Here is a 14,194-nt window from a genome sequence, read left to right as displayed (position 1 = left end):
AATGTAATCTAATCTAAGAAGAAAACTGCTTTAAATAAAAAAGGCAAAGGAAGCCGCCCCACCAAGGTCACAATCCCAGGTCACACAGGTACTAAACATGTGCCTGACCACCAGACCAAACCAGATCAGAGCCATAAATTACACCAAGTTTCCTCACTGTTTATACCTCCTCACTCATACTAACAAACTATGGCTGACCACACAGATATGCAATAAACTATTTTATAACAGTACCTGAAAAAACTTTGAAAGTATATTCTGATCCAATATCAAAGGCAGCACTTTAAGAATTCATGTATTATAGAAAAAAGCATTTGGCCTTACCTAATTTAAGACCACAGTGAAGTTAATTTCAGTGTTTAATGAAGATTCATAATTTAAAGGAGTTAATGTTATGGAACTAAAATTCTGAAACACATGGTGGACACCACATATGGGCCTCAAAGATGTCACATTCACAGCTGCATAAAAACTTTCACTATGAGTAAATGTCTACATTACACTTGTATGTAATTGAAGCAACTCTGGCTGTAAGGTTACACAGGCAAGATGATGTTGCCTGGAGAATTAACACTGCAAGTCCAACAATGCTACAAAACAGGTTTGGTAAAAATGCACTGACATTCTTCTGCAACAGGATATGAGAGCAGGCTAACTGGCTTTTCTGATTCCCTGCAGTCACACTTGGTCGCATGATCTACACTGAAAGTTTACACATCTACATCCTCTATGACAGTAGCCCATTTATGAAGTGACATAGGACAGAAAGCTTCAAAAATCTAAATCTAAATCTGAAAGTTCAGAAATTGTCAAAAAGTCACTCCATTGTAAATGTAAACGCAATGAACAAATAAATTTGTTAACTGATCACTTCACTGTGTTTAAAAACATTTGTTCATGTGCTCATGATTTTCTGACAATTTTACTGTAGGAATTGAGCGTAGCGGGATGACAAACTTAAATTGTCTATTTGGTTCACAATACATCACTTTTCAAAGTTTTCTAAAATAAACTAATCAAATTGCTATCAGACCTCTCCACTATATTCTTGAAATACATTATCTTGTACCCATAGGCCAATTCTCAGTAATTTCACAGAAAGCAACATTCTGTGAAATGACTTCTTGGTTCTATATATGCAATGCATGAAGATTTAGAACATCAACTAATCTAATTTATATCAAGACACTCCACTGTCTAATATGCTCATGATTTTACTTTGAAGTATTTTACTGCTTAATATAAGGAGTAACGGGATTGAAAATATAGGAGTAGGACAATGAAACTGAAACACCTGGTTTTAGACCACAATCATTTATTAGTATGGTGTAGGGCCTCCTTTTGAGGCCAATGCAGCATCAGTTCATTTTGGGAATGACATATACAAGTCCTGCACAGTGGTCAGAGGGATTTTAAGCCATTCTTCTTGCAGGATAGTAGCCAGGTCACTATGTGATACTGGTGGAGGAAAATGTTTCCTGACTCGCTCCTCCAAAACACCCCAAAGTGGCTCAATAATATTTAGATCTGGTTACTGTACAGGCCATGGGCGATGTTTAACTTCACTTTCATGTTCATCAAACCAATCTTTCACCAGTCTTGCTGTGTGTATTGGTGCATTGTCATCCTGATACACGGCACCGTCTTCAGGATACAATGTTTGAACCCTTGGATGCACAAGGTCCCCATAATGGCAGTACTTGGTAGTGACGCACCCATCTAGCACAAGTATTGGAATTGGCACAAATGACCAAAGGTTTGGCTATAGCAGCCTGGCCATGTATATTGACCCTGTGGAGCTCTCAATGGTCAGTTATGGTGGAAACAGGAGAGTTGAGGTGCACATTTAATTCTGCCGTGATTTGGGCAGCCGTAGTTTTATGTTTTCTGGATACAATCCGGGTTAGCACTGGTTTCAGACAGCTTCCTCTTGCGTCCACAGTTAATACTGTTGGATGTGGTTCGTCCTTCTTGGTAGTAAGCTGACATTACCCTGGATACTGTGACTCTTGATACATCACAAAGACTTGCTATCTTGGCCACAGATGCGTCAGCAAGATGTGCACCAACAGTTTGTCCTCTTTTGAACTCTGGTATGTCACCCATAATGTTGCGTACATTGCAATATTTTGAGCAAAACTGTGCTCTTACCCTGCTAATTTAACCTTCACTTTGCTTTTACTGGTGCAATGTGCAATTAATGAAGATTGGCCACCAGGCTGGTCCAATTTAGCCATGAAACCTCCCATACTAAAATGACAGGTGTTTCAGTTTCATTGTCCAACCCCTGTATGTAGCAATCTATCATGTCCTACACTCTGGTGTAACAGCAAGGTACGGCAACACAACGAGGTGAGTGCAAGTTGCACACTAAACATCCACACATAAATAAGAACAATCAAAGACGAGCACGGGACATTGCGTAAATGCACATTATACAGACGAACTAAACGAGACACAAATGATGATGGGACGAGCTACAAGTGAGACGGATGAACATATGCACATTGAATTAGACCCAAGAAAATACATATATGCACATAACCAAACACAGACTACACATACACACACACACCCAAAGAGACGGGCTGGAGCTGTAACGTAGCGTCCGGATACACCTAAGGACATTTTGCAGAAACCTCCAGGGCATTCCCAATCCCCAGAGTTCACACTAGACCCACACACACTAAACTTATTCTACACTACACACTAGACCATAGTTGTCAAACTCAAGGTGAGGCCCGGCGACAACCACTGCCTTGCTGAATGATACACTCATGATACTGGGAACATTTTCTCATTGTTTCAAGTCAAACGTCTGTTACTGTCTGCAACACTATTGTAACGTCAAAGCTAGCCCTTATCAATGGCAGAAAAAAGCTGATTCTGAGAACAGAGCCTTTGAAAACCGATGGGAAGCTGAGTATATTGTAGCATCATGTTCATAGCACTACAGGTGGTAATTACGGGGTGGAGCATTCATGTTTCCGAGAATGCCCCCAGGTTCCAAATTAACGTTATGGTGATGGCTGGCTGGGTTTAAGGAATCAGTGTGTTTTCACTGTAAAGAAGTCGGTGTGTTTACACAGTCTTCTAATGTTGGTATTCTGTTTTATAAAGCTGGTATCGTGGTGGCTTCAATAAATGGCTAAGATGAGTAATTTCCTTGCCTCTGGGTTCTTCACTTCTCTACAATGTTTATTGATGTTTTCAGTAAATCCGTGTCTTATTTGCGGAGCTAATGTGGCTGTAATTAAGGAGTTTAGTCTAAGATGGCACTTTGAAAAAAAACATCAGGACAAGCTGAAAAACCTTAATGCAGATTAGAAGCTACAGAGAGTAGAAGAGTTAATGAAGTTTGGCCTATGACCTAAAGTGTGCTTTTGGCCCCCGATGCAATTGAGTTTGATACCTCTGCACTAGACCTTATTGACTTCAATGTGAAAAGTCTCATTTTGCCTAGCATCATAGATTGTCCACCAGCATGCTGCCTGGTTGCTTCACACATGTTTGGACCTGGAGCTCCCACAGGATATTACCCTTGTAGTTCTCCACCACTGTCTGTGGTTCACATTTGGTGTACGGCTCACATGCCTTGTATATAAAGTAAGTAAAGTAAAATTTATTTTATATAGCACTTTTCTCAGACAAAGGCCACAAAGTGCTTTACATATAGACAATACAACTAAAATATATAAAACACCACACAATATATAAATAAAACAACACAATTCACGAAGACATAATGCGTTTCTGTCTGGTCCATTTATCCAAATGCTTGTTTAAATTAACGCATGAGACACTTTTGCACCGTGGAATGTTTCTCAGTGCATGAGTTCCAGACATACAGATTATGGACGCACAATAAGATCATGATGGAGATTACTGAAGAGGCTACGCTGGTGGATGGGAAATTTAAATATTAAAGAAACTTCCTGATGGAAGTACAAACACAAATAGTGTTATTTACACTTTATGTAGGAAGGAGTTCGCTTATCACAGGAGCACTTCTATGGAGTCAAATTAGGGTCTTTAATGGTGACGAAAAAATAATAATATCGCAAATATAAGATTAGCATTTTGCATTTTACGTTCCTAATTAGTTTCTGCAATACTTTCCCTCTTTCGCGTTTCTTTCTTTTCTTTGCGTTTCACATTTTATGTTGCTGCTTTTTTTTGCAATACTTTCTCCCTTTTGCGTTTCTTTCTTTTGTTTGCGCGTCACTGCTTTTCTTTGCGTCTCGCATTTTACGTTCATAATTTTTTTTTGCGCTTCTCTCTTTTCTTTGCTCCGGTTTTACCCTCTGTGTGGGGGCCGGGAAAGAGGCGTGGCCAAGAGCGAAAGGCGTGCTGTGAACGTGTAAGTACCTTGACGAATGCGACAGGGAATTAATTTTCCTAAAGAGGAGCATGAAGGGGCACAGCTACTCATTCTGTAAGATATGTAGCTGTGATTTTAGTGTCTCTCATGGGAGAAGGAACGATGTCCGTCAGCACGAACAATCTCCCAAGCACAAACGCGGGCTAAAGGCACAGAAATATGCCCAGGAGATGTCCCCATTTGTAGCTAGAAATACCACTAGAAATTTTAAAATTTTTTATTCATTTGTAGTTCAAAACATATTTGGGGTGTTTTTTCTTCACTTTTACCACTCCAAAGATGTTTTCGTTTCTCCTACAGCCTCGATTGCGGCTATATGCAAATAACTGATTATGCAAATTAGGCGATGACGTCATATATGGGAAATGTCCCGTATTTTTAAATACAAAACTTGACAGGTATGCATCCTGTCCCGACCGTCCCGGGTTTTTTTTAAGTGAGGAAATGTCCTGGTTTTTAAATTAGCGTCATTGGACCATTTAAGACTGGATTAAACTTTAGCGAGTGACCGTAGCACGCGACTCCGCACACGTTTATACATGACGCGTCACATTATTTGTGTTGTTCGCTCTCTGTGGTCGAAGATAAAGTCTTACAAGAAGCGCTGCACATTGCGTCAACTGATGCAAGTTACGAACTGCCGTCTAGAAAGACAATGTCGAAGAAAATCCAGCAGCTGTATGATGAGGAAAGGGAAGTAAAACAGGTTATTGTGAAGAGCGCCACAAATGTGGCTCTGACTGGTGATCACTGGACCTCTGTTAGCAACAAGAATTATCTTGGTGTGACAGCTCATATTATAGATGATTAATCTATAGATGATGAAGATCCAGTCATTTGCTTTGACCACTTCTAGGCACTATGGAGATGCCTTTGGCAGAGGCCTGGGAAATTTAAGAAAAATATACCATCTAAAATGGTATTAAAAAACATCTTCTGATTTACTTCAATTCTTCCATATCCTGAGCAAAACTCCCAAAATTAAACAAAATTTTTGGTCAGAATTTCCAGTGTCCTGAACTGTTTTCTGCACTCATCTATTGGTCTGTGTAGTAGACTGGTGGAAAAATAAACCAGATGTTGAAGTTTATGATTATGTTCATTGATTCATTCATCATTCAAACTTAAATTAATATTTCTCATGTTAAATACTGAAATGCAATTAAAATGCGATTAATTTCAATTAATTAATTACAAAGCTTCCGATTAATTCGAAAAAAAATTTTAATCGCGTCCCACCCCTAGTTAATATTTTAAACTGGATCCTGTATTCAACAGGAAGCCAGTGTAAAGATATTAACAAAGGAGTGATATGCGAGCGTCTGTTAGATTTAGTAATTAGTCTTGCTGCGGCGTTTTGAATCATCTGTAAACGGTCACGGGCTGATATTGTAAGTGAAGAGAAAAGAGCATTACAGTAATCAATGCGAGTTGAGATAAATGCATGCACAAGCATCTCCAGCTCTGAATCTGAAACTACCCTCCTCAATTTACTGATGTTTCTTAAATGGAAGAAACAAGATCTTGACAACTGTTTAACATGCGCGTCCAACAACAGCGACTGATCAAATACAACTCCCAAATTACTCAGGTTTGAGTGGACTGCAGGGGACAGCGACCCAAGATTTACCCTAATTAATGGAATAATTTTCTCAGGAGCAACAATTAAAACTTCAGTTTTTTCAGCATTTAGCTGCAGGAAGTTTTTTGTTGTCCATTCCCTGACTGCATCCACGCAGTCTATTAGCCTCTGCAAACTCTGGACCTCATTAGGTTTAAATGAAAAGTAGAGCTGGATATCATCAGCAAACAAATGATAAGCTACTTTAAAACTTTTTATAATCTGGCCCAAGGGCAACATATACAGTGAGAACAACAAGGGCCCCAAAACTGAACCCTGTGGAACCCCACAAGTCAGAGGAGAAGACTGAGACACAAAATCAGCAATAGTCACAGAGAAGCTTCTATCAGTGAGATATGATGTAAACCAGGCAAGTGCAGTACCAGATATATCGACCAAATCACGTAGCCTATTAATCAGAATTTGATGATCCACGGTATCAAAAGCTGAACTAAGGTCAAGTAGCACTAATACCGAGCACTCACCTGCGTCAGCTGACATTAACAGATCATTAGAGACCCTCAGAAGACATGTCTCCGTAGAGTACCGCTTCCGAAATCCTGACTGGAAATAATCGTATATATTGTTATTTTCTAGTGCATCTATGAGTTGATTAGACACTACCTTCTCTAAAATTTTAGCTAAAAAAGGAAGTTTAGATATAGGCCTGTAATTCTTTACGACATCTGGGTCTAAATTAGGTTTCTTTATCAGAGGCTGAACAGTAGCATGTTTAAAATATGCTGGAACGCAGCCTGTAGACAGTGACGAATTTATAATAGCTAATAAAGCAGGGCCAATACTTGGTAAAATCTTTAAAAGTAAAGAACATGGTATTACATCCAAAGAACTTGTGGCTGGTTTAAGTTGCCTAGTCACCTTCAACATCTCCCCTATGGTGATGGACTGGAATGAATCCAAAATAGAAATACTAGGTGGTAAAGCATGCTTCGGCGAGCAAGTCACAAGCTGGATATTTGACCTAATGGCCATAACCTTATCAACAAAGAAGGAAAGAAACCTATTACAATCACTAACGGAAAAACATGGCAACATTGCAGGAGGTGGAGAAACAATGTTATTTATAGAGTCAAATAAAACCTTGGGATTTCTCTTTGATGATGAAATTAAATTAGCAAATATTCCTGTATATGATCTGCCACTTGCATCCATCTCATATTATGCTTTTCCTGCCAGCATCTTGCATCCTGGTACTAGGTGCTGGATTGTCTCAGGGACTCCTTTGCACAGACTGTATTTTGTGTTTTCTCTGGTGTGATGCATCCCTGCTTCATTTGGCCTATAAGTAGGAGTTTCTTATGTCAAACCCATCTTCTATCTGTCAATGGTATATTCCATGGAGGGGTTTATCCTTCAATGGCACCTCCTCTGCTTGCATGGTAACTACATCTGACTAAGGCAGGAAGTCTCACCCTGGACAGTGGGTCTTACACTAGGTAGGCCCCTTTCCTCCTTCACCCAGCTGATGTACAGCTTTTAGCTGGAGTGCCCCAGGTGTCTCGTGTTTACTGCATACTCTGTCTGCTGGGTATCTAATGCCTGGCAGAGGACATGAGTTTATGGTTTATCTTATTGTTCTCAGTCAGATGACTCCTCAGGCCTGCCTTACCCAATGGAGGCATGTTACCATCTTCTTGTTTCTGCCTCATTGTTCCTGTGTGATTGGAGAATCCCTAGGTATTTGTAGGTAACCTCCAGGTTTGTTGAAGGTTGCTTCCCCAGGCCTGATCAACTGATCAGCTCTATTTATACTGAGCCAACCACATTTTTCCAGACTGATTTGGCTGTATTCTTGCTATAGATCCTAGGAAGGTTCATTGGTGAGTCAGGGTCCCATTACATATTGGCATACAGCTCGATCTCATACAGGAGGTGGCTGATAGACATTCTACTCCTGATTCTCTACCCATATCCACTCTTATTGTTGTTGATCTGGCTGAGGTCACTGCATCTCCTTGGTATTTTTCTTTCTAGGGGTGACCTGCAATAGTCGCTGATTCGACTATAGTCGACTATACCCCTAGTCGATTATGAACGTCATAGTCGAATGTACCATTCTAACTGCTTGGGGGTGCTCAAGGATGCTGCTAAGCATTAGTTGTTACATGAAATGTCTTTGTTTTCGTTATATATAGCCCTTTGTCAAATAAAATCATCCTAATTTTTGTTAATAAATATTTTAAAATTATGTGTGTGCATTAACAATAGGCATCTTCCTTACTACACATTAATAAATCACACCCTGCAGTTGCACAATCCAAACGAGCAGAGCTGACCACGCTACACGATAGATAGCGTATATACATATTTTTGACATTTTGCACAGTGCCTGCCTGCTGTATCGATTTGTGCACTGTGACAGACATTATTGATTAGATCATGTTTAGTTATTATAAGAGATCATTATGAACTTTATGATTTAGTATATGTCATTCTGATTAAGCAGAAGGCCTACAATAATGAAGTAGTGTGATTCACTGTAACCATGTTTAGTTCATCTTATGCATATGTGTGCTATACTGTGACCCAGGTCAAGGGGAGTGCAAAGGGTAAGAGCACTCTGTTAACTGGTAGTCACTAAGCTACTATACTTGGGTCATTTAGCTGTCTCTGTGTTCAACTGATATATCAGTTGCTTCCGCTAAACCTAGGGAAGTCCACATTAGGAGATACACACATAGTAGCCTGCTAGACGCCTATGTTTTGGAACATGCTGTGCCAAAGATAACCTGCTTGCTAGAACTGCTGAATTGTGTGATTGTATATAAGCAGGGGGACTGCCCCCCTTGCCTTCAGAGTTGTCATGCTTGAATGAGACTCTCATGTCTGTGTCTGTCTTTGTCCTATTTATATATATTTATATTTTTGTAATAAATTTATCATTTAAATTTATCCATTTTCAATTTTATCCTCATCCATTTTCAGAAAATTTCCATGACAATTTGGCGTCACGAACAAGATCGGCGAGGGGCACCCCGGAAAGGCGGTGACTGATCTTCGAGGACGCTCCCTGAGGGATACCTATCTAGGGAGTGGCGTCACCGCCAGTTTCCGGTGGTGTTCTCCACCCGGTCAAACAAACGGCAGAAAGTGGGAATTTTCAGTTTATTAAATTTTAGGATTTTTTTTTTCTGTGTGTTAAATATTCACCAGTGTCTGCCTGCTGGAGGTTCTCTGTAATTAGATAGGGATATAGAGAGATATCGCCTACGAGAGTCTATAAGATGGGGGAATAACGGTATCGCCCATGTGAAATAGGACTCAGCCTTGTGCCCGTCAGTCTGGACAGGGATCCAGCTGGGCAGATTTTCAGAAAATTTCCACGACAGCACTGACGGTGCCTTTTTTTTGTTAATGTTCTCTAACGTTTCATTAAAACATAAATAAGTAAATAAATAAATAAAAGCTGAATAAAGACAACCGACTATGTTTATTCATTTATCTGAGTGTTTTAGGTTTTTACTTTGAAGTGCAAAAAAGTCCTGAATGAGAACGGGGTCCCGTTTAAGGTGCTCTAGATAAAAAAAAACCTGATTAGACTATTAGTCGACTAAAGGGAAAATCTGACGAATCAAATTCGACTATGAAAATCCTTAGCTGAAGACACCTCTATTTCTTTCACACTTTATGATGATCTGGATTGGATGGTGGATGACGTTTTTGTCTGTAGTTGGATGGTGTTTTGTTCTGAAGTTGGACGGTGGATTGTAGTTGGATTGTTGGGGTCCTTTTATTAGCCAGTAAAAAAGGGAGAATGTGCTTTATTTACTCTGCAGGTTGGCCATGCAGGGCTATAATTTTCTTTAGCCTGACAGCATGGATGAGGTCAGGGCCAGGACTGCTTAATTCGTCATGTTCCTGACCTGCTCTCTGCTGTTGTACTACTGACTGGGTCCTGCTCTGGGAGATTGTGGTGTCTTGCTTTGAAATCTTGTAACCACTGAGCACTGGTGTCCTGTGACACTTCACTGTGCCAGATGCACTTCCAGTGCTGTTCTGTATCAGATCTGGGTGGATTCACACTCCTGTTCCACAACAACAGTTTTGATCGATTTACCGGGGAAAAGGGCATTCTTGTGTCTTCTGCTTCTTTTGTATATCTCTGCAGTCTTTATGCCAGTACTGTTAACCTTTGTGTAACAGACTCTGTAGGCTCAATTATGGAATGGCCATAGCCTTTCTTCTATTGCCAGGTTCCCTTTTTGATATTTATACTCTTCTGGAGCTCTATCTGTTATCCTTTATCTTGGTCTCTATTTCCCAAGGTGAGGCAGTGGGAGTGGCCTGTGGCTTGTATTTACAGAATACATGTTATAATGTGATCTGATAGATGTATTTGGTGATTTTATAGAGCTTCAAAAATATATGTATGGTAAACTAAAATCCAGTTACTCCAAATTCGGTATTCCAAATGAAAGTCATATCAGGAGAACATGAGGTAATGTATTTTAAGAATTGGAATGATTTGATAACAATTTGTTTATTTTACCGATTACCTAAAAGTAATATAATAACCTGTGCAGTGAACCGAATAAAGATTTTACACACATTTGCTACCCCAAAACTCTTTGGTGTGATATTTTGAAGATGTTGGAAAGTGTAGAGTAAGCATTCACAGGGCTGGTGGAATAAGTAAGTTAACCCTTGGATTTAATAATTGGTTGAACCTCCTTTGGCAGCAATAACCACCAACAAGCATTTCTGGTAGCTGCTGATCAGACCTGCACAATGTTCAGAAGGAATGTTCCTCCTTACAGAACTGCTTCAGCTCAGCCATATTCTTAGGATGTCTGGTGTGAACATGTCATGCCGCACAACCTCAGGAACTCCAACACCCAGAATCCCCAGCAATGGCCCATATCCTCCTCCCCTCACTATTGATTCGCACCTACCAGTCATTAACAGATGCTCTTATCCAGAGCAACACCCACAAAGTGCTTTGCATCTTAGATAGTAGCATATATAGGTCAGAATTCAAGATACTTTTGAGCCAGACTACTACAAACTATAGGAATCAATGCCATTACCTAATATTTCAATTAAACAGGCTCACTTAAACAGGAATTAAAACCAACAAGAAATATTTCAATTAAACAGGCTCACTTAAACAGGAATTAAAACCAAGAAGCACAAATAACAATAGACATATAAACATACAATTTAGGAATGAAAACAACAAGTGCTACTTGCTGTGTTAGTGATCATTTAAGTACTCAACAAACAGGTCTACGTTTGAAGACGGCAAGAGACCTTGCAGTCCAAGCAGTAAGTGGAAGATTGTTCCACCATCTTGGAGCCAGATATCATTGTTTGTGTGGTATTATCACATTTAGTTTGTCTACACTTGGGAATGAGATGTAGATCAGATCAAATTTTATGACCAATTCATGTGCAGAAAACCACATAATTTTAAAGGGTTCACATATTTTTTCTGGCCACTGTACAATACAGAATCTAAAATGAGTAATACGTGTAAAAATAGTGTGAAGTAATAAGATGTGTGTGTGGCTAGCTATGTTAAGTGGTTTCTACAAAAGACCATCAGAAAAGTTTTTAAATCTTCTGAATGGCCTTTTTTCCAATACTGTATTAAAATCATCCCACACTTAGAAGATATGTGTTCCAAATCAAAAAATGTACAAATGTAAACGTTCATCTATTTCCACTAAACTAAACTAGCAGTCATTGTGCACAACAAAGACACAAACACAAACAAAGCTCCATGGGCCAAATGCTATAAGGAGCTGGGCTAGCAGACCAAGCTGTGGAAACAGACAGAGGCACACAGTGTTTATATACACACAGTTTACCTTAAGAACAGATGGTCTCTGCCTCACTCGAGGTTAAGAAGAACATGAACTCAAGGCTCAGGTGAATAAGGCCATACTGTGGTCCAGTAGCCCCCACACATAATAATGACCACATTCCCAGCACATACGTTACTCACACCAGTGTGAGGGTTGATCACAGATATATTAAAGGCTCTGACAGAATATTCTAAACATGCACGCTGCATTTACAAACCAGCAGGTTCTGATCTCCACCTAGATAAGGAGTTGCCATAAACAGCAAGTCTATTTTAGTGAGTCGGTGTGTGTGTGTGTGTGTGTGTGTGTGTGTGTGTGTGTGTGTGTGGTGTGTGTGTGTGTGTGTGTGTGTGTGTGTGCATGTGTGTGTGGGTGACAGGCTGGCAGATGAAGTCCCCTCAGCTGCCGTTCGAATACAGGAGCTAAACTGATGCAAGAGCAGAGAGCAGGCACCTTCTGCACAACGACCTTCTAGAATTGTCTAGATCGCTCTGCCTCTCTCTCCCATTCTCTCCCTCTCTTTCTCTCTTTTCCCTTCGCCAGAGTGACCCTTTATTTAAACGTCTTGCACCAACAGGCAGCCGTACACACCACAGCATGAGGACGCTTGGTTCCAGCCCTCATCGCAGGAAGGAAACCCAATGAGCCGTTGTAAATCAGGGATCTTACTCACCATGAACCAGTGGGAGGAAGTCATGTGGTCGCTGGCTTTATTACATCGCATTTCTGTATATGAACTTTGTGAGATATTCATGGTACAGGGAAAACAGGAAAGCAGCTTGAGCAATCGACTGACTAATTTTGCCGGTTCAGTTCTGGCTTTAGTTGTATGGTTATTAAGACACAAATGGGAAGTGAGTTTTCTTCATCAATAATACTAAAAATAATTTCACATTTTCTGCGTACTGTGGACATTTAATGAGTATGTGTCACTTTGTTTTTAAGTAGTTGCGTAATTGAAAACTCCCCCAAGGTTCACAAACTCCTGCGCTACACCTGAGCTGCCTCAGGCACAAATCTTCCCACATACAGTCCCACACTGCACCCTGGGATCCCAAACACAGACGGACATGAAACCACCCCCCACCCCCCACCACCCCCGCTAGGATTGAGCTCAATGCTTTTTTATAACACAGTGGCATTCCACAGCATACTATCTAACAATCTTCAGCCAATAAGACCCAGTAAAGTTACAGAGGTGTACACCCACACTGGAAAACCTAAGAGAGGGTGATGAGGTCATCCCTCCATGAAATCACAACACTGGATAAGTGTAAAGTAGATAAATCTGCTCTTTAACCCTGTCTGCGCCTGAAGCACAAGGGCGTGAGTGTTGTAATGAATCACAGGCAGACCACAAAGTTTTCAGTGGGATCTGCAGTACTGTCCCAGGCAGGGCAACCAAAGCCCATCCAGCCAAAGACCGGGTCCTGTCCATGGTGCTGATTTCTGGGGTCCTGTGGGTGGTATAGAGTACACAGGGCAGCCAGCAAATTCCATCAGCCTTGCAGGACTCAGAGTGCACGTGAAGTATTCCTGGTAATAATGACACTAGTTAGACTGGTTAGTCCAGTGAAGAAAAGGGGTGAGTAGGGTGAGATGAGAGGGAGTGTGTATGCTTCTGAAGAAAGGCCCGTTAGACAGAATCACACGCCTCAAACGGCTGAATAGCAGCATGTGACAAACGTTTCTAGTTTCTAAAAATGCCATCTCTCTCTCCCCCTCTCTCTCCCCTTCCTCTCCCTCTCCCCTCCCTCGCTCTTGCTCACTTGATCTCTCTCTATCTCTCTCCCTCACTCTCTCTCTCTCTCCCTCTCCCCTTTCTCCCTCCTTGACTCCTCTCTCCTTCTTCCTCCCCCTTTATTCCTCTTTTCTCCTTCTTTGGATTTCTCTTTCTCTCCCCCTGTCTCTGTTGCTCTTTCCCTCCATCTCCTCTCTCTCTCTCTCTCTCTCTCCCTCCCTCCCTTTCTCAGCTGGTCCTGTGCTGTGTCTTTCCCAGTGAAAACCTTACAGATAGCCCATTGTTCTCCAGCAACATCACGTGTGTGTGTTGTAGTGACACGTTGACTTTAAGAGGTATGAAACTATGTACTCAGAGCACTATAATCAACAAACAATCAATTTCTAAAGACCACAACAGAGTCAAGCAAAACACATTGTGCCCCTTTTTTAATGGACTAATTCATATTGGCAAATCAGACATACAATCACCCCCATCAGGGGGGCAGCTGAGTGCTTGTGTGTGTTTCAGTATATGCACCCATTAGCTCCAGCAAGCCACACACACACATATACACACACACAGTACAACTCAGTTAAGGATTATTTAAAATAATTTTTGCCTGATGACAATAAGACCTGTTT

The sequence above is a fragment of the Brachyhypopomus gauderio genome, chromosome 15 (assembly GCF_052324685.1).
Source record: "Brachyhypopomus gauderio isolate BG-103 chromosome 15, BGAUD_0.2, whole genome shotgun sequence".
Lineage (NCBI taxonomy): Eukaryota > Metazoa > Chordata > Actinopteri > Gymnotiformes > Hypopomidae > Brachyhypopomus > Brachyhypopomus gauderio.
The sequence above is the reverse complement of the archived record's forward strand: the minus strand, read 5'-3'. Positions refer to the sequence as shown.